The sequence below is a fragment of the Corvus hawaiiensis genome, chromosome 10 (genome assembly GCF_020740725.1).
Source record: "Corvus hawaiiensis isolate bCorHaw1 chromosome 10, bCorHaw1.pri.cur, whole genome shotgun sequence".
NCBI lineage: Eukaryota > Metazoa > Chordata > Aves > Passeriformes > Corvidae > Corvus > Corvus hawaiiensis.
In genome coordinates, this window is record NC_063222.1 from 6,315,836 (window position 1) to 6,338,234 (window position 22,399).

Here is a 22,399-nt window from a genome sequence, read left to right on the forward strand (position 1 = left end):
CTTGGGTAGAGTTATTTTTCTTCATAACGGCTGATAGAGGCTATGTTTTGGATTTGTGCACAATGGTTGGATAGAGATGGCCATGGAATGGCTCGACAGAGCGAGCACAGGTCCCTCTGTGCCAGGCACAGGACAGCAGTTTCCAAACTAGTGGCTGCACTCCTCCTGAGGCTGCTGTCACTCCCAGACAGGTGACAGGGATGTTGGGGCAGTGCCTCTCCTCTCCTGTGGAGAGGCAGGAGAGCTGCTCATGCTGCCCTGGAGGGAGCACCAGCTGAGTTACCTGTTCACTGCTCCCTCATTCAGAGGTGCTGCCTGGCAGTTCTCCAGTACACCCCTGCTCAGCCAGAACAGCTCTTCATGATATGTGCAGCAAATTAGGGAGCTGAGAGGTGAGCAGGTGGGAAAGCTCAGGGCTGGCAAATCTCTCTGAACAATGTGTGTTCATTTGTCATGTTTGGATGTTGTAGTAATCGCAAAGACAACGAGATTTATTACCAGACATAATAGACACTTCAGAAGTGCAACCCAGAATAGTTTCTAATGTACTCCCAGATTAGAGAGTCAGAACTAGAATGCAGCCTGTGTCACTGTGTCATTTTGTGAAGAAAAGAATCTTAAATACAAATGCTGCTTGTGGATCAACTGTTACCATGAACAACTAGACTTTAGAAGCAGATTGTTTGGACTTCAGGCAATTTAAGGTATGTGTACTTCCTGAAATCTTCATATTTAAATGCTAGTGATAGAAGATAGATGTTTACTCACAGCAACTCTTTTCCCTAAATTCTCTTTCACATAGTTTGACTGAATAAGTAAAAATGTATACTCCTCCAACCTTCAAATGCAGCACACTATTCTGTATCAGATTTTTCCCTCTGGTCAGAGTGGGAGAAAGTCATGTCCTTTTCCAGGGGAGCTTCTGTGGGGGAATAACTAATGAGTGCCTGTGTTCAGTGCAGTCAGTCTGTCACTAATAGTGTGTCCTTGTCTTCTGGGGGGTCTCCAAACTGCATCAGATTGGATAACTTGTGGAATAGGACCTGAATATAATATAAAAAAAAAGCTCTGAGGACAAATACTTAGATTCTGCTATTGTGAGAGAAACACAGTGTGGCTACAGATACCTAAATAAAGATGGTTTTCTTTGTACCTGTCTCTGTCTCCCCTGCTCCAAACTGACTAGTGTCCTCTATTGATTGTTAGTCTGCATTTTTTGTCAGTTTTGTCTTAAATTATGAACTTGCCTGAAATACATGGCTATAAATATATCTATTCTCTGGGTTTTTGACAGAAGATGTCACAGAAATATGAGTCCTTGCTCCTAAATTTAGCGATAGTGGCTTGTTACTAATTTCAGAGATCAACAGGAGAGTCTGCAGGGGACTATTGTGCAAACATCCTGCAAAATCAGTATGTTTCTATGATTCTAAAATCAGTACAGAAATATGCCAAATCCAAAGAACCAGAAATACACCTTGTGCCTTTGTTGTGGCCACGTTTGTAATGATTTTCTTGCTTTATCTTCTTGAACATTTATGTTACAATTATGCATATATAATAATGAATTTTAATCATCTGTGTCACAGATCAAAGCCTTTCACCAGTGCTAGACAATCCTTTACACTTTGCAGCTGCAGCTTAGGGTTGTAGCTGATGGGAGAATTTGGTTTGTATTCACCACTGACATCTGCCCACCACTTTGGGTCTTCCCTGCACTGTGTTTATGCCCTTCTTGAACCATACTGGAGAAAACAATGAAATTACTCATTAGTAAGGACGTTTCAAGGCATTGAGCTATAGTTCAGTGATTGTTATTTGACTTTCCATGAACATCACAGAGTGTTTCTATGTGTCATTTGAAGTCCTTTTGCCATCACCAGATGGACAAAAGCTTTTGGGGCCTGGCCTGTCATCTGCCTGTTTCATGGCTGTGCCGTTTGTCCAAAGAGGGGGTGCTTGTGGTAAGGGGGATGGACTGAACAGGTGCCATTTCATTCGAAATATCTTTTCCCTCAGTTTTAATTGGTAGTTCCTTGTTGTTTGGCTGCCACCCCATTGTACATTTTCCCTCTGCACCTTCTGACTCTGGACAGTGCCAAGTGTTCCTGTGGTTTCCTGAAAAGCTTCTGACTCCTGCCTTGTTCCCTGTAACTGGGAGCATCTTCCAAAACTTTCTGGCAGGACACTTGGAGAAAAGAGGCTGCTGCTGAGGAAGCAACAGTGCCACTGTGAAGGACAGAGAGAAGAATGCAAGAGGTTGAAATGTCACTCTTTCTCTGCTTTCTTCCATAGTGAGCTGGGATGGGGGATCAGCACGAGCAGAATTTGTTGATATATCCTTGGCACTCATATTTAATGGAGTAGCATGGATATGCTGAAATCCATTTGAGGGGGAAAAGCTTGCAGCCTCACCTTCTTTGTGAATTATTGGAAACGTGACTATTTGAAGGAGCCTCTTGAGAAACATCATTTTTGTGAGAAACAAACAGATAATCCCACCCACCATATTTCAGACAACACAAACAATATGTTACAAGACACCACAGCAGGATTCATATTGCATTACTTATTCATTAGCTTGGATTTAGAAATGATGAGGCACTGTGTTCTGGATCAAGTCCATTTGAGTCATACATTCTTGTGCCAGTCAGGATAGGACTGCTGTAATTTGGATGCACTGATTTCCACCTTGAGGTCCAGCAGTATCCCACCCCCCGTCCATGGGTCTTGTTGGACAGGACTGATGGGCTGCCCCTGGCCAGGTGCCCACCTAAGCTGCTCTATTGCCCTCCTCAGCTGGACAGGGGCCAGGAAACACAGCAAAAGGCTCATGGGTTGAGACAAGGGCAGGCAGAGATCACTCACTGGTTACTGTCATGGGCAAAACAGGCTTGGCTTGGGGAAATTAATTTATTGCCAATCAAATCAGAGGAAGGTCAGGAAAAATAAAACCAAGTCTTAAAACACCACTTCTGTAGCCAGTCCTCTGGTTAAGAACCCGAATAGGAAAGAAGCATTAGTAGCAGACAAACAATCAGTAATTTGCTCATACATTTCACAAAAGAATTGCCTGAGGTTTCACCCAACACGAGTTCAACAGGTCCCCTTGTGAGGATGGACAGCACTGTGCTGCAGGAGTAGGATTGTTTTGGAGCAGGAGTGGATTTTCAGCACTGCTCATTTGTCACCTCTGTGCACTCAGTCTGGCTGCACTGGGGTGTCTCTGCCACTGACACTGGTGTGAAGCATCTGGAGTGCACAAGGGTCCAGGAAACACCAATTGCTTTCAAATGATTGTGCAGTACAAGTGCAAGGCAGCTTAGAAGCTTAGATCCATGTTCTACCAACGCAGCCCCAAAATCCCTAACAGTGTACAGTGCAGTGTGAGGACATTTTCAGTTCTTCATATAGATTTTAATTAAAATGTAATTTCCTCATTGTCTTGAAGATACAAAAAATTTTATCATCATCTTAGGGCAGCTTTGCATAAGTAGGGTTTATATGTATTTTTGTGGAGATAAGATGCAGTTTTCCTTAATCTGTCAATCCTGTACAGGACTTGTATTTACAGGACTAAATACTAAATTCCAAAGATCCATACTATTTTTCTTAAATGCATGATTGGAGTACTCAGGTTTTCTAAACCCTCATTTCAGTACTCCCCACCTAACCAAGGCTGAATTTCGGTTACTTAGTGCTTGTGATCTTCTATTAAATTGTTACAAAGTACTTTTTATCCCCTTCTTTCTTCCTCCTTTTCTCCGTCTCTCAGTGCAATGGAGGGCTGTGACCACATTACCATTAAAACCTTCATGAAATTGCATTACAAAGAACAGTTGGATGTGAAATGCTGTGCAGTAAAACACTTATCCGCTCCTGCTATGAAGTAATGCCCACTTTTAAATAATTGGGAAAAAGTAGCAGTAATTCTAAACTGTCCCAATTTTTAACATGCCTAGACTTCAGTAAGATTTAATTGGGAGAATGACGACACATCTGAGTTCTGTTGTATTTGAGAGTAATTTGTTCTAAACTTCAGAGCCTGTTTTCAATTGATGCAGAAATTATTTATTCAATGAGCTCTTGATATTCTTGAGGAGATCTTGACACCCTTCTGGGTCAACACCTTCAGAACTAAAAGGACATTCTTTATTGTTGACATGGGAAAAAAGCCGAATTTCCCACAAATTACAAAAGTATTTTTTGTTTTTCAGTGTTTCAAGCAGCACTTCAGCATTTAATACTGTCATATAGAGATGTCTAGCAGGGAAGTGGATGTCAGAACATCCTTTTCTTCTGCTTTAGAGGTTTCTTAGTAAAACCTCTGAAGAGGAGGCTTGCTCTATAACTTTTTTCTTTTTCTTTCTCTCTTTTTTTTAACTTTGGGGAGAAAATCTCAGCTCTGAGAGGTCCCTTCCATTTCTCTGTGAAACTCCTCAGTGGTATGATGTGATGATACAAAAAACCTTGCTGGTACCACACCTTGTGTCACATTGATTCAGCAGGTGTGAGTCAGCTTGTGTAATTGTCATGTTCCTCTGTAATGAATAGTTTCTGGAAGCAGCAGGAGGGAACCCTTTCCAGTGGGAATGGAGAAAGGGAGTCTGTCTTTCCATTCCTTCCCTGTTCTAGGAGAATGAGCTCTTTGCTCCTCACTGAAAGGCTCATGCCAGTTGCCACTCTGAAGAGTGGCTGGCTGAATGTTTTCATGAGAAACCCTTACACGTTTCTGCCAGGACAGAGGGTCCATTCCTGATAGATGCCAGGATATGCCAGCTGGTCAGTACTTCACACTGAGCCTGGTCTTTGTAATTGTAATGGGCCACACTTTTGTCTTTGGCACAACTTGGGTCACTCACAACTCTGACTACTGCAGCTGATACTCTTGAAAAGAGTTAAACCAAGATATTCTGTGATGATGAAGAGATGAAGAAACTCCTTTCCAAGAGAAGCTGCTGAACTAATATCCCAGAGGGATTATTGAGTGGGACACTGTTGATGAGTGGCTTGGGGTTTATTCCTTTTTTTTTAACCAGAGGTGAAATTCCTCTAACCGTCTTTTCCCCACCCCCAGCTGTGGTTTTTTGTTCAGCTTGGTGGAAGGGGAGGTGCAACAGGGAGCTGGCTTTGCTCATTTGTTACCTTGCTGCCTCTTGCTGTAGCTGAGCTGGCAGAGCACAGTGGCCCTGAGGTGCTTGCTTTGAGTGACAGAGTAAAGTACCAGGGCAGCCAAAGCTTCTTCAGGTTGTTGCTCTGTGCTGAGCCTACTACCAAGTCTTGACTGTTGTATTTATTTGTTAATATTTTTATGAAATTGTTCTATTTATCATTCTCCTCTGGCTATGGATTTGTCTTTTAAAGTCTATCAGCACTATTCTTCTACAATGTCCTTCTGACAAAACATAGCCCTTTGCAGGTGGGAACATGCTTTACACTCCTATTTTTTTGCTTGTAGAGGTAATTAAGCAGTTTGCTGTGAGATTCAGGGAGAGGTTGAACAGGAGATGAGGTATCTAACCCTTCCCTGATGTTCTTTGCAATATGAGACTGACAGAGTAGAGTGAACAAGGGCCAAGCCACCATCTAGGCCATGGTATCAGGTGTATTTTCAGACCCAGTCCTCATGGCAGTGCCGTCTCCATTAAAGTATCTGTGTGTGCTTGAACCCCTATCACACAGGGTACAGCCCCTTGTCCTCATCCTTCATCTGCACCTGTGGCCCCACACTTTTGTCAGAAGGCTTGGCCTCTGGACCCCTTCAGCAGTGGTTTTGCTATGCATCTAAATACACACATGCACATGTATTTCAAAGTGTTTAGGCAGCTGGGCTGATTTTCAGAAGATACTTCAGAAGAGAAAATTATGCAAAAGAATAGAGCTCGATTGTTCCCTACTGCCACCACTTTTATTCCTCATTTGCTCAGGGCAAAAAAAAATTATTGTAAGAGTTCCCTTCTTCATGGAGAGAATTTGCCAGTTTGGGGAGATTAAGAACATTATATTGGAATGTATCCCTGAAGACAGTAACAACCTAACAAGCTACAAACTGAAATAATGGGGAAGTGTTGTATTACTGTTTGCAATGAAGATAGTTTCACCATCTGTCTTATTTTCTTAAAATTAGTTTTCTCAGCCATTTTAAAAAAAGAGAAAAGTGTATTCTAAAGTACACATGGATTTGGAGCATGGATGGAGATTCACAAATGGTACTCTGTGGGATCATTTTAGAAAATTCGTATTCCCTGTTGCTGTCTGAGGGTGGGGGAGAGTGAAATGACATTTCTATTGCATTGTCTTTTCCAAGATAATTATTCAACATCCTTTCCCAGGAGAACATCCAGCCCATTAGTAGCCAGGCACTGAGAAGCTCTTACAATAATAGGTGTTCTTCCAGGAATTGATCCTAAAGCAGCCCCAATCCTGCTCAGTAACTGTACTTCCAATAACACAGTGCTAGGTCTGCTTCCAAAAATCAATCCTGCTCCTCAGGAGTATTACACACTAATGAATAACACACCAGAAAGGAAAATCTGGTTTGATATTGTATGTGGCATTACAATTTACCAACTTGGGTAGGTCCTACTTTTGGACCTCATCTGGTTACTTCTGCTCTGGTGCTCATTGGAGGTGTTTTTGTTTGGGTCTTTTATTTGTTTTTTTGTTTTGCTCTGTTTTGTATTGTGAGAAGTGTAGCTAAAGGGGGCTTAGAGTTATTCTCTCTGCTCAAAGAAGAGATTTGTAAATTGTCAGTGTGTGAAATTTGGCCAGCACACTTCTCAGCTGAGGAATGAAGTTGAAAGAGGGGCAAAGCATACCCCAGATTGTTCAGTCCCAGGGGACAGCTGTAGGGAAGGTGAGACTGTGTGTGTTGCACTTCTTTCTCTTTCTGAGCCCTCCTTTATTTATCCAAAACAGTTTTGTGTGATTCCCTTCTCTTATGTGATTTGCCTTGCTTCTTTGGATTACTAGGCACCTATATTTAAATTCATCAGGGAATACTTTGAATGTACTTTGCAAAGTACCCTCTTGCCAAAGGACCTGCACCAATTAATCACTGCCACAAAGACCATTCATATAGATTATATGCTAACGCTAATGAGTTTTGATATAAGCATTTGTCAGAGAATGCTTCCTAAGGCCCTAAAATTGCCAGTTCCTCTGCTTGCATCAAATAGAGCAGGTGACTGTTTTCAGCATTAAAAGCAGTATAGGAATAAACAGTTACTTTTTCCATCTCGAAAAGCAAATGGATTTCAAATTTCACTCTGCTTACGGTGATGGCTACGATAGCCAGCGTGGGGGGGCTTCAGTGCAGTTTCTTTTGTACCAATCTGCCAGGCTGTATCCTCAGGACTCTGGTAATAAATTGTCCAGAGAATTATGGGTGAGATTAGGTAAGAGACTTCTGAAAGTCACAAGTGGATCTTTCAACCAGAAGAAATGAGGAAAACAGAACGATACAAAACTGATATCCTAATATGAGCTTGTTCTGTGTCTCCAGGGCCTTTAGACCACCCTGGGGATCTGTTCTTTCGTGGCTGCCTGGCAAAGCCACTGTGAATTCTCATATCTGACTATAACCCTGATACATTCATGGCTTGGAGTGGGGTCTTTGAAAACAGACTTAGGTCTGTCTTCTCCTGAGGTCATACCACAGGTACAGCAGTTTTCATAATGCAGCTAGGCCAGACACAGGAATGGCACGTTAAATACTGAAGATGACTTAGTACTGGCTATTTCAGAGATTGCAAAATGAGGAGATGGATGCCAGTGTTGTGAGATGAGAGTTTTCTTCTTAAATCTTTCTTTGCTTGTTTGAACTACTGCTGCAGGAGGTTTACTTTCTGTGGAAACTATAAAATTCCCAGCTCAGGAGGCTTTAGGAGCTGCACACTCATTTCTTTAGATCTTGAATTCTTACTTAATTTTGGCACGGTGAATTTTCCTGACTGCCCTGTAAGTGTAGCATTAGATGTCAGAGTGACCTTTCTAAAGTGCAAATCTTGCTCAACATTCTCTGGATTCACTTGTAGTCCTTGCTGGATATTAATGTTGCATGTAGGTTATCTGAAATAGCTAATTCAATGTACTTTAAAAATCCTCTGTTCCCAATATATTTGCATTTGCTCAGCCAAATATCTATGGTTTAAGTATTTCCTTGCCATAAATCTCTCTGATGTACATTTGATGGTTGTTATGTTATTCAAGTAATGTATTAATGCTGTAAATGCTGTGCAGCTCTCTCTTCAGGTCTTCAGGAACAAAAATAGATGTCTGAAAGGTTATGGACAGGTTTTTCACAAAAGCTTCTAAAACTTTGTCTATTTTGTCCATGTTTTACTTAAAATTTAAAGTCATCAAAGCACTGCATGACAGCTGTGACAGTTCCATTCACACTGTGCAGCCATAGATTGTTCTTTCTCTGGACCTTTCCTTTCAGCACACCACCTTTGCCCCTATGTGCTTGTCCTTTTGGAGATGATTTCCTTTGATGGCCACTGAATTGTGCTAGAGCATCAGTCCGTTCCAAGGTCCAGTACTAATGCTGTAATAATTGCAGTGTTCTCCCCTCAAGTGACCACTGCAGAACGACTGTTACTACATGCAGTCACAGGAAAAGGAAAGGTGTGACTGTCTGCTTACTTGAGGCAAGAACTGTTCTCCCTCGGTTTGGGAAAAGGCAATGGAAAACCATTGATGCTGATGTCAACTATTTATTTTCCATGTGGCAACCTTGGCCTCCTGCTTTGACAGGAGATGTCAGGTTTTAAACCCATGGTTTTGTCTTGCAAAGAGTCCTGCTGTGACATCTCAGCCTTTTCCTAGGCTGTTTCTTTCTAGCTTGGTATATCCGGGGAAGGGAAGTTCCCAATGAGTTTGCCTGTTTGACATGACAGAACTTGAGCTGGGAGTCAAGGTGCAAACTTTAACTTCAGTCACCACTATAGAAAAAACAATAGTGATATCTACTACATAAAGTTGAATGAAGAAAGTATTTTTTTAATGTAGACAAGCTGGGGTAACTGTAGATTTTTATTAGATCTGTGTTGCTCTGATCAGAGAAGAATGTTTTCTAAATTGCTTTTCCATTAATTTCCTAGTTAACTACCCAATTTATTAGATGAAATCTTTTCCTATTCATCCAGGGACTTGATTTTCAGTGTATTTAGGGCAAAGTTTTATAAAGAGCCAAGTGTAGGTTATAGGCAGAATCACGGCTTTTCCAAAAATTAAAGTGTGGGGCTAAGACAGACAAAACTGTTCACCTCTTCACGAGATGTTCTGTGGCTGTTTAGCAGTGGCCATATAAAGGCATCGATTCTCTAAGCACATCTCAATGGATTTTCTCCACGTGGACTCGGAAGGAGCAGAAATAGGAAGGAAGGCCAGGTGCCACACAAACTAAAACATGTGGACAATATAGCCTCCCAGACACCAAACAGGCACCAGCAGGGCAGCCTGCTTTCAAATTCAGTTTGACAGAGTAAATTGAGCAATTTTTCTGCTGAAGCTGTTTTCCTGGCACTCAGAAGAATTGGCTGGTCATTTCCAGGTTACCATTTACTGGGAATAGAAAAGTAAATTGATCTGCAGGGCTTCTACTTCAATAGAAGAGCGCCTAAATAGGCTGAGGCTGCTTCCTGTAGATAGGAATGATGGGAGCAGGCCTGAGTCCTGGAGCAGCAACAGAGGTCTGGTACAGAAACACAAAACTTCTATCACTGAAACTCGAGGAAGATAGCTCAGGGAAGTTCTCCTTTGTAGCTTGTGGTCTGGACATCCCAAAGGCATCTGTTACGTGCACAGTGTATATCTTGCTGTCTCGTAATCCTTGTATTTTGGAGCTAAATGTAATTATCTGACCTCTTAATTTTTAGCTCTTCTGAACTACTTGCTGCTTTTAAAGGTACTTGGTAGATAGTTAATTGGATTTGTGAATAGAGAATAATTCATAAATCTAAATGAAGAAATGCAATCTATGAGAACAGAAAGAATGAACTTGTCATGTCTAAAGGGTAGCCTAACAGAAACTTGAATAAGGTTGTTTAAAAAACAACAACAACAAAAAAATAAATTGTTTGCAGTGTTTATTGGATATGGAAAGAAGTTAAAGGAATTGGAAGATAAATCAGTTGTTTATGGTTAAGCAGTGATACATAATGTGGACTCAGAATCAGCAGGTGTTCCTGGGGACAGGCTAGCCATGCTCTTTAGGGGTGGTGGGACATGGCTGAATTTCTGTTGCAGCACAAGAGGCAGGATATGATGCTCATTCAACTAAATTTTCTCTTGTTTCCTGGTGTGCATGACTTTCCATTGGAAAGCCATGAATAGCTTTAATATTCTGGCATACAGAGAGGAAAATGTATGGAAGATGAATGGATATGTCCTCTGAAAAGGTGGAGAATTTCTAGAGCCACAAATATTTAAGGGAAGCAGTTAGGAGAAGCAGGGGAAAAATATTGTTGAAGGAGTTTTTCCACTCTGGGAAGCTGGGACACAACCACTTCCTCAAAGATAAACTTCAGTGAACTGGAAATTCTGATGCATTCTGCTTTTTATTTATTTTATACTCTTCTTCCTATTAATTTTTATTTAAACACATATAAACATGTTGGAAATTGCTGCCTGTGCGTAACTTATTCCAGTCACTGATTAAAGACCATTGGCCTGTACTGAATGCTTATTTTAATATATAAGTAGGGAATTTTAGTATTTTAGTAATAGAAGTAGTAATAGTATTTAGAAATGTAAGTATTTTACAGTATAGTAGGGAAAGGAGTGATGAGTTAAAAGCCCAAGGCTCATTACAGGCAAAAGCTGACCCTGAGCTGTGGGAGGACTCACTGTTCCCTGTGCCACGTGGCAGTGAGTGGTAGGGTCGCTTTCTGCCCTTGATCTATGATCTGACTTTTGAGCGCACGAAACGCTAAGAAAGATCCAAATTATGCCTGAGAACTCTTCTGCGTGCAGGAAAGGTGCCCTCGGGAAAGCTCCTCTGTGCTGGTACAAAGAGGGGTGGGGTTTGGCTGAGCTGTGAGGATCAAAGGAGTGAGCTGCAAGCAGGGGGTTGTAAGTGAAAGAGAGTGGGAGTTAGACGTCAGCCAGCCTCACACCTGAGGTCTCTTGCTGTAGCTGAAAGAGAGCTCTTAGTCCGTGTCTGTGTTGATGTCGTAGGCCATAAAGGACAAGGATGTTTTTCTGTACTGTGCCAATACGTTACTCTGATACCATGTTTTACTTCCTCATCAGTGCTAATGATCAAGTCTTATCCATGAAGTGTTTAGCTGCTTGAGAGGCTGTGCAGCTGTTTTGGGAGCTGCTCTATAAAAACTATCATTATCTGGAGGGAGAGGTGGAGACAGCTGCCTCCAGTAGGCTTGAGACTGGAGCACCACACCAGTAGCGTGAACACAGTTTACTACTACAAGTGTTGTGCAAAGATACAAATTCAGGTAGTTTGTTCTAAGTACACAGGAGCCTCCCCAGAAGGAAGTGGTGTACCTGAATCGTCCTAAGCATGCACTCTGCATGGTTACCTTTCTGTAGGAAGAGAAAGAAACAAACAAAACCCTGTAGCTCTGCAGTGATGAACGTGACACCTAACTCTATAGACCTCTTTCCCTTCCCCTTGTGTGTACGCACATGCCTTCTTTCATCCGTATGCTCTTTAAAGGAGTCATTTCTTTTTGCTCCTGGAGTTTGCTGCAGCAATATTTCTTTCTTTTCTACTCCTTCAAGCGTGTATGCATGGAAGAAAGCAAGTTAATAGCCAGAAACTACAAAATTCACACCTGACTGGCTATTCAATTGCACTGTTAGGAAGTCTTTGGGGAAGAAAAATTGTTCCTGCTGACTCTTATTCAGTTCTTGTGAGTAATTCAGCAACTTCAGTTTTTATCTCTTGATATTGAACATTATGCTTTATTCTCCTGCAAACTCTGTAAATGATGAACTGCAATACAATAAACTCTGGCTGTGCCAAAAAAAAATTAGCACTATTTATTTTTTTTCTGCATAGTCTAATAGCATCAGTTACTAAGCTGAACAGCTGTCAAATACACCGTAAGTCTTCCAAACTACAAAAATCCTTAGTATTTTGTGAAAATGCTTTTAAAGAGAAAGGGCTCTTAGTTTTTTAAGCTTTAACATCTATAGGGATGCCATAGAAAACATGGGATGAAAACAGACTTCCAATTTTTTTCTGAGATTTTTCTGACAAAATGATTTTCCTGGACACCTTTATTTCAGCACTTGGCCAGGTAGAGGGGAGAGACTCCTTAGTACTTCTGTGCAAGGGTTTGGGCCATAAGAGAATCTACAAAAAACAAAGGCTTGCTGTCATATTTCTCCAGCCTTCTGCTAGAGGAGACACAGCAGGCAAGGGAGGGAGAGGAAAACCCACTTCATTCTGTGGCAAAGGCAAGACTTAATCCAGCTCGGAGAGAGCAGTGTCATTGCTGAAGAATAAAATGCAGGACAGGTATGCACAATGTGATGTGTGACTATCACACCTGCTCCCTTGTGCTCTCCTCCCTGGAATGGGTGTGTGCAGAGGAGGCCTGGTGTCTGGAATTCTTGAGTTAAAAAAAGAGGACCTGGCTGGTCTGCTGGAAGTCAGAGAAGTATCCGGAGGCAGTAAGGAACAGAAACAAGGATGTAAGCAGGGATTGCTGTCTTCCTCGTGCTGGAGTTCAGGACAGCGACAGCACCCTGTGCTGTACAATTGTAGTATCACAGAATCATTTAGATTGGAAAAGACCTTTAAGATCATCAAGTACAACCTTTAGTTGCACTTAAGTTTGCCTTGGAGTAAGGATATATTGTATATATTCCAATTGTAGCTTAAAGTGGTTTTTTGCTTGGGAGACTTCTGCTCCATCCCCATAAGCACTTGCCCACATGTTTCTTTTTAATGGGAGTTCATCTGTTGGCATGGATTGGAGCTGGTAAGATTGAGGTATGTGTGCAAGACTTGTTTCTGTGTGGATGAGTGGCTTCTGAAAACTTGTTGGATGTATTTCATAAGGCTGTATAATAAATCTTATTTTAACTGTACCATTATTTTTGTAATTTCAATATGTAACTGGTTTCTTGGAGAATAAAAAGGTAATAAAATGTAAGAAAGCATTGTGAACAGTTTTCATAGTTTAGCAAATTGCCAACTATTTATAAAGTGCAAGTGCAGCCGAAATTACCTTATTCTCTGATTATATGACTTTTAATTAACTTAATCAATGAAATTCATATCCCAAACAATTGATCTTGGGAAGAAAGACAATTAAATGAATGCAGGAGTAACTTAAGACCATTTTTCATGCAGAGAAATTATTCTGATTTCTGTCTGATAAGTCTGGGTCTGCCAGAGATCTTTCCTTGTGGACCTACCAGGGCTCAGACCTGCTCCCACAAAGGCCACTTCCCAGGATAGGGCTCTCCTTGAGACCTGCTCCCTCACCTTTCTTACAGCAATGACCATGGTGTGACCTGGGCTGCTTAGTTACAGACCCTTCAAGGTGTGCATGTGTGCTGTGTATTTACTCTCCCTGCAGACAGAAGTTAAGTACCAATCCAGAAAAAAAAAAAAAAAAATTGCCTCTGCTTGTTAACATTCTGACTTAAAAAGAGCTTCTTTTCTGAGTGTAGGGATCTTTGACTCGTGCACCCAGTTCTGACCCTCATGGCTGGCTTGGGCAATCTCTCACCTTGCTCTGAAGTTTCCATTTCGTTGTGATTGCTGTCTTTTCTTCTATCTCCAGGTCTTTCCAAATTGTGTTACACTCTATCCTTCTTCTGTTGTTTTATTTTATGAATACAAATACAGCTGAACTCAGAGGAGCTATCAAGATGTACCAGGTACAAAAGTCTGAAGGATTGCCAGTTTTGATTTTAGTTTCCATCCACAAGTCTTTGGAAGAGTTTTGGATGCTGGGTTTTGCTAAGTGCTTAGAAAAGAAATTGTCTAAAATGAAAACTACAAGAAGGTGGTTACACTGCTTGGAGGAATATCCTGTCTCAAAACTGCTAGAGACTCAGATGTCCTCAAACTGGGGTTGCAATGACTGAACCAGTGGGGATACTGTCACCAGTCAGAGGTGGGTGATACAGGACTGAGTGCTCCAGCAGAGAAGAAATTTCCTCTGACAGGGCTTTTGGAGCTGTTTGCCATGGCAAACCAGCACTGGTCCACCTAACAGGAAGGGCAAGAAGGAATTCATGCTCCAAGCAGTATCTTGCCTTCTGGTACCTCTACAGCTCTTCCTACACAAATCTTTTGGCAAAGTCACAAACCTAGCTGAATGCACAATTTATAATAATCATTATCCTCTTTCATCTGTTTGTGATGAGTGATTTTATGGAATGGAATTTGATAGTAGGATGTGTTCTTCTAATTGACCTTTTCAGCTATCTCAGATTGCAAAATCTGGTAGTGAGCTGAAGAATGTTTCTGAAATAAATACCAGCACAGAGGAGAGGAAACCATGCTTGTGACAAACTAGACAGGGAGCCTGCTTTACCTTGTGCACATCTCCAGACAGTTCTCACAGCTTCTTCAGTAAAGAAAGAAGCTACATCTCCCACAGCCTGGAGAAAAGGACACAGACTGCAGGAGACAATGAATATGTTGGTATTGGAAGCAGTAAAAAAATTGCAATACAAATTCAATGTTTACCAATTTGCCACTACAAACTATGCTAAGGGAAGCTCCTGGGTACCAGCAATGACAAGGTTACCAGCAGGCCTGTCTGAGACATGGCTGTGCGTGTGAAATGTGGGTGGTAGAATGAGAGGACTTTCTTCAGAAGATGAAGGCAGCCAGAGGGTGTAACTGTGTCCTTCCCTGGCCACCTGCACCTCTATAAACACACAGCAGGGAGGCCTCACTGAGCCTTCCCTCAGCAAGGCTTCGGAGGGAAAGCAAGGAAAGCCAGGGCCCAGCCCTCCACTTTGTGCCATTGCTCTGTATCAGCTCTACAGCACCTTTTAACCTGCACAGCTCCTTCAAAGCATCTTTGCTTTTGATTCACTCACAGGTGATCCACAACAAACTGCTCAGTGCGGTGCTGCTGTGGAATCCAAGAGCAAGAGGCATAAGTGGTACACCCTATTGCACAGGTGGGCAGTAAGCCCTTCATCCCTTTAATCTGGCCTACAGAAATGATGATCTTTCCTACAGGAATCCATTTCATCTCGAATTCTTCATTCCACCCTTTGGAATCTTTTTCACAGAATTTATTTTTACAAGCTCTTCTACGTTGCTGAGAGATGGTTATTTCATTCTGAGGAATGTAGAGCAGATAATTTTTTTCCTTGTAGCTGCAGCAATCACAGTGCTTTTGTTATGAGTCTGATGTTGTTTTCATCATAAGTCTCTGGCTTCAAGGATTTATATAATGGCCTGAAAAGGTTTGTCTTAAAAATACTCATTTGTAAGAAATGCATGTATGTACTCAAGTTTCTGAAATCAGTGGTGGGTTTTGCAAGTCTGTGGGATGCAAGAAAGAGTATCAGCTTTTCATATGCCTTTTTTTATTTGTTCCAAGTGCCTCTACACTTTTAGAAATGTTTATGCTAGAGACCCATATACCTGGGCATCTGGTGCAGATGCTGAAAAGCACAATCTTGTTTAAGAAGTATAATTTCTGTCTTTGTTCAGCACTCCCTTCCCAACCGCAAGTAGTACCACAGAGATCTCTGTCCTCAAAGGCACATCCAAGTTTGTTCCTTGTTTATGAAGTTTCCTTTCCCTTGACATATCTTTTGGCTTCATTCTACTTGTTTACAGTGCAAACGTTGGCATAGTAAATAAAAATGAAAGGATTAAATCATCATAGAAAGAAATGCGACATTATAACATAATTTTGCTCAGTGTCATGTGCATGGCACGTATTCTACAAAACTCTGCTTAAATCTTGTAGAAACTTCAGTGTACTCTTAAGTGTGGACTGCCTTGATTGTGAGATCTTGGTGCATCTGCTTGAGGAAGAAGCAACAAGGCTGTAGCCTTTCAGACTTGGAAACATTTTTTCTTTAAGCTGCATGCTACTGGGAAATGCAGTAAATGCAACTTAAGAAATGTAGTGAGAGCTCCGGGATGGAATTTTTGAAGTGTGAACTTAACTACTTTGGACTGGTTGTCATGTCCTACACACTTAAATGTGAAACAATCTGCTCTTTCAAACCCTGTAGTGTTAGGAAACAGGGCAAAGCTGTTCTTCACATCAGCTGAGCAGCAGAGCTAGTGCTGATGTGGATATCACTCACTGTATCAACCTTTCACTGTTACCTGCACATCTGAATTGGTTTGAGTTCCAAGAGTTTAATTGAATTCTAAAAGCTTTAAGATCCCTTACATAAAAATTGGATTCTTGATTTTGACATAGTAACAGAGAAGCTAAAGAAGATGTTAGGAGCAGTGATAATACATAAGATCGTTTCTAATTCACCAAAATTCCTGCATATTATCCTCTAGTCACCATTTTTGAATTGAATTTAATTAATTTATGTCTGTTCTTTAGACCAAACCCCTGTTGCTGAGATATTTCTATTAATTTAGACCAGTTTTGTAGCAGATCCCTACAAATGTTTGGGTTTGACAGTATAAGCTTCATGCATACTTTAGTCTTACTTGAGTCACTCCAGTAAATACACTGAGCTATGTGTTCTACACCTGGGACAAGAAAAGTGTCTTCAAGTGAAGTCTATGACATAAATTTATTCTCTTTGTTTTGAACAGAAAAGATAAATGAAAAAGCTAATTGAAAGAGCCTGATTTCAAAAAATAAGGTGGATGAAGAAAGGAAACCTGGCAGAAATTCATGATTCAAGCCTGTGAGTGCAGTTAGGGAAACATCCTTGTATTTATGCTCTATTTGGATCTTGGTGCTGTTGTGTACCTGTGCTTCTCGTGAATTAAATAGTACTTCCCACTCTGGGTTAATTTAGATTTTTAGCTCATTTAGGAAAGCAGTGATGGATTTGATGGCTGAAAAATTTTGATAGAAATAAAAATAAATGTGAATAGATTGGTTTTTAAAAGTCGTATCTAGAAAATACAAGCTCAGTTTAGTTCCATATGTCCCTGTAGAAAACTATCATATTGCTACCAGGATGATAAATAGCCTTAATGTCTCTTACACAGCTGGGGGAAAAAATTCTCCAAGTTAATATCATAAATAAAATTACAGAGATTCCTTTGGTGCCCAATTTAATTGTGTTCTAATTATTACCCAACATATGCGACTGCACGTGAGATAGCTTTTAAGCTGAGATATTTATGAACCATGTGTTCTCTCTGCAAAATTAATTTCGGGTTTTTTTGTGGTTGTTGTTCCTGCCTATGCAGAAATTCTGAAATACTTTCTTAACTGATGTTGATCTTTAAGTCCAAGATAACTGATAAGGCAGCAGGTGCCTACAGGAGAGCTGGAGAGGGTCTTCAAGGGGATGCACTGACAGGACAAGGCAGAATGGCTTTAAACTAAGAGTAGGTTTAGATTAGATATTAGGAAAAAATTCTTCCCTGTGAGGGTGGTGTGGCCCTGGCACAACTTACTAGAGAAGCTGTGGATGCCCCATTCCTGGAAGTGTCCAAGGCCAGGTTGGATGGGGCTTGGAGCAACCTGGAAGGGTGGAAGATGTCCCTGCCCATGGCAGAGTGTAGAACAAGATGAGCTTTGAGGTTCCTTCCAACCCAAAAAATTCAGTGATGATTGTGATGGTGTGTACTTCCATTTAATAGCGCCAAGATTGATGGAATGGCCTTCCTTATTCCTACTTTTACATGAGAGTAAAAGCACTTCAGAACTGCACTTTAAAAATATGCTTAAATTTAGCATGTCTAGGTTTGCTATATTTTAATTGGAGCCCAGATTTCCAAATGGTCTGTCTGTTTGCTGGTACCAATTAAGCCTTGCTAGACAATGAATGTCTGAGGGATTTTTAAACCTCCAACAGTGCTGCAAATACTGAGCTGCATCACCCATAATAGTGGAACCATTTTTACTACAAGAGCAGCAGATACCATTTCTTTACAAGGCAGCAGCAGGCTTGACATTCTGTTAACATGCTCTTTTCAATTCTGTGTTAGACTGAGCCTTAAATGTAATGGTTGATGAGTGTTCTTTTTCCCAGCTGCATGCAATGGTTGAGACTGCAGGCGGAGTTAAAGTCAGCTACGCTCCTTCCACTGGCCTTTTTCTCACCTGCTGTGTGTCAGAGGAATATCTCTTCTGTTTCATCATGCTCTGTTTTCCTCACTAAAGAAATTATTAAAATCGTGGGGATTTTGTTAGTATGATCCAACAAGGGCCAGGGCTGGAACTTTGTCCAGATCCCCTGGATCCAGTGGCTGAACAGCTGCAGCCCAGACCATCACATCAGCTGCAGCCAGTACACATCAGAGCTTCCCAAATACTAGGTGTGTGAAAAAAGCAGAACAAAGAAACATTCTTGAACATGAGGAAATGGTGCAAGCTGTGATTACCACCAGGCTTTTATCAACTGAGGCTGTTCGTTTTTCTAAAATGTGTGCATGATTTCCAGTAAACTAACAAAAAGTGGAACACCATGGAGCTGTATCAACTCTCTCTGCTTTGCAGATCCAAAGGTGAAGCACATTTATTACATCTGGGGTTCTTAGCAGTGTTGCAAAGCCGTGATGTTCGCATTGTCTCAGAAAGGAAGGTTTATGTGTGATACTAAATCTGAAAGTATCAAACTCGATTGTAGTAAGTAAATGACATCACATAAATAATTCAGTAGGCTGCCAGAGTTCATAGAATTAAAACACATTTTATATCGACTCTTAAACAATCTCATCAGTATTGACACCATGGACTCAAAAGTAGTGTATCAGAGACAACAGTCCTTGAACTTGCAGGACAAATTGAAGTGCTCAGATACTCTGCAAATGTTGTTCTTTCAGGAAAGAATCCAATGACTATATTGTCAGTGCTGAATTTTTTACTTCCTCTTTCTCTTTTAACCTGAAGTGTCTGACTCACTGATTTAAGCAAAATAATTGTATTGCATTTTATTATTAAATAACTATAAAGTAATAAAAATAAAACCATGCTCACCTTACATTTATTTGTTTAAAAGAGAGCTTGCAAACTTTATTCTTTTTCAAAATGGTCTCAATGATGTAAAATTTTTCACCCTAAGAAAAGGATAAGAATGGTCCTAAATATTACAAAGAAGTCAGAAAATGAGTGCTCCATTCTTTTATACTTTTAGGCAGTACATTTTATTCCCTTCCTAATACCAGTCTTAAATACTGTTTTAAACTCTCTTACTGTAAGATTTATATCCTATGTAATCAGCAAAAATCAAGTTTATAGTTGTCTAATGATGGGTTAAAAGACAGAACCTCATGCTCCTCATTCACCAAATACCTGCATCTGTAAGGCATGTTTGACTCTCTTTTCTCATTTACTGCCCTTTTGAGTGTGATGGTTCACAGTCCATGGCCAGAGTGTGGCACACCCTCTTTGGAGCAGGGAAGGGATGGAATGCTGGGGTGGGAGAGCAGGGCAGACCACAGCTGCTTGCTGTAGCAATGGTGCCTAAAACCCCTGTCTGGGCAGAAGTCCCACAGCCCCACAGTCTGTCACGTTTCAATAAAAGGTCCTGGGCAGAAAGAGGAATGTTCCAAGTCCCACGAAAAGGAGCAGCATGCCATTTGCACAGACAACATGCTCTGCTGAAATAAGTGACTTGCTGTGCATGACAGCAGTCATCGAAATGACAATTTGAGTGCAAAACATGAAATAAAATTACTAGAGCTGGGTTCTGTTTGCTACTCAGCTGGTAGTTTGAGGCTGTCCTCATTGATTTTAGTGGGCCTATTTGCAGCAGAAAGGAAAAAAATGTGATCTTGCATCATTTCCATCTCTGCATGATGGCTGTTCTGCATCCCCTGGAAATACCCACGGTGCTCCCTCCTCTAACACATCTCCAGAGCTGCTGGAACAGTGTCCTGGGGAAAGCAGGCTGTGTCCTTAAGGAGCTGGGGAGGCTGCACTGGGCCCTGAGCAACCTGGTCTAGTGGAAGGTGTCCCTGCCCATGAGAGGGGATTGGGACAAGATGGTCTTTAAGGTCCCTTCCAACCCAAACCATTCTGTGATTCTTGGGACAAGCATCTTCCCTTGCCAGGGGTGGGAAGAGCGATGGATTAGAATGTAAATAGTGATGTTTTATGTCAGTGTTTAAGGTCCTTGTTTGCTCTCAGATTGGAACAATATTGCATTGTCCTTTCCCTGGGGTTCTGCAGCAAATAAATAGCTGAATGCAAAGCCCTTAAACTTTCCAAGTGTTTTGGGAAGATGCCAAAAGAGTGCAAAGAAGGCAAATCACAATTTCATGCATACACCAGAGAATAGCTAAACTGAAAAATAAAGACAATTTTTGTTATGATTAAAAATTAAAAAGTTAAACATGAGTTCAGGCATCCTTGATATCAACAGGAAATAGTGCTTGCTATAGGACACACCAAGAGGTTTTTTTTCCTTTTCCCTCAAGTAAGCAAGTTGAGCCAGATCATGTTCTCAGCAGAGAGGACAATAAACCACTGAAGATGAAAGCCCTGGAATCAAATACTGTTCTACTCTGCAACTGAGGTTATTATTGGATTCAAGTGCATGAAATTAACTTCTGTCTTCTGTGCATGTAAACAGCAGATTGGATGTTAACAGGAAAGTAGTGGAGTAGTTGGGAAAACCTGATTGGAACTGTGCTATTTTCTTCTGTTTGCTTTTTGAAAAAGCCCTGGTCATTTTGCAGGCTGTTGCTGGACAGATAGATATTTTATGCTTGCTATAGTTCTGTATTTAAGGTTTTCCTCGAGGGTGCATGAGGTTGGAGAAACGGAGAAATACTTCACCAGTCATTTCCTTACTTTTTTCCCTTAAGATGGTTTAAAATTTATCCTCTCCAGACAGGTCAAGTCTTCCATGAATACAAAATGATAAAGTTCCTTTGAAACCAGGGGGTTCTACAGCTTTACAGCTGTTGAGGATTTCTATCAAGAAGTACCCAGTGAGTAAAGACAGAGGAGCTAGACAGTTGGCTTAACACTGAATTGGAAACGTGAACATCAAACCTCTTTTCAAAAGACCCTGAAGGTTGTAAAGAAAATGTTGCGTAGGTGATGGAATGTGGCCTCCCATGACAGACAAGATGCTGGCTCCAGGAGCGCCGAGCAGAGCTGAGGGTACAAAGAAACCGAGAGTTTGTGATGAAAGGCGCGGCCGGGGAGTCGCGGGGCACCTTTGTCTCTCAGGGCAAGGAAGTGAAAGCTGCAGTGTCAGATACTGTCATGCTCATCATATCAGTGTCCTGAGCCTGGGAAAATGCTTCATGTGTGTGTCTGTCCTCTCCTCTATCATTAAAGCAATCTTTTGTAAAATAGAATGAAGCAGAAATATGAAGGCAGATTTTTCGCTTGCTGAGAATCTGGCCTGGTGTTACATAATGAATTCCTGGAAAGTGTTGATGTGATTTCAGCTACAGTAGCGTCAGCAGGACTGATGAATAGAGTCCAGTGAAAGAGAGAAATCAAATGGGCTGAAAAGCATAACCATTCATAGTGGTTTACTCATTTTCCCATGTGTTAGAAATGAGGCTGTTATTAGGGTTATAACAGGATCTTGTATCTTCAGCTGATGAGCCCTGGAAGTTTACCTTTAGCATGCCATGTGCTTGGGAAGGAACAATAGCCCCTCTGTGGCAGATTCTGGACTGTCATTGGTGGTGTTTCCAAATGGGAGGTTTTTGACTCTCTGTGTAGTGTGGTCAGCAGTACCTCAGCCTTCCACGAGGTGAAATGTTTTATGGCAGAAATACCTGGAGGGGAAGTTTATGATTCCAGGACATGACAATATGACAATGGTAAATAAGATTTTCAAGAAGTGGCAACAATGAGTTCACAAAGTTGGTTTGCATACAACTTATACTGTCTTTAGAGTAAGGAAAACTTCTTATGCAATTGGGCAATACTTTGACAGTAGGTGAAGTTGCATTTTTTTACTTTGGCAAGGCCCATATGCTCACAATTTCACATTCACTGCAGCAAGGTAGGAGTCTGGACCATGAAAAATGAGCATCTGAAAGCATGACAAACAGAAGAATCCCGATACTGTCACTCTGTTTCCAGTTTGGTTGAACTGTGGACTCTTGTCTTGGCTATATGGTCACTGTAAAATGGTCACATTTTACACTTCAAAGCAGAAATGAACCGTCTCTGTTCTAAGCAAGGCTGTTCTGTGGCCGCAAGGCTGTCCTGGGCCAAGGGTTACTGGTTTTGTAAAGCATAAAATGTATGTTTGGTTTTCCAGCCACCAGTATTAGTAAATCCCACAGTAAACTGCACAGAATGAGAGTACAAAAGGCAGC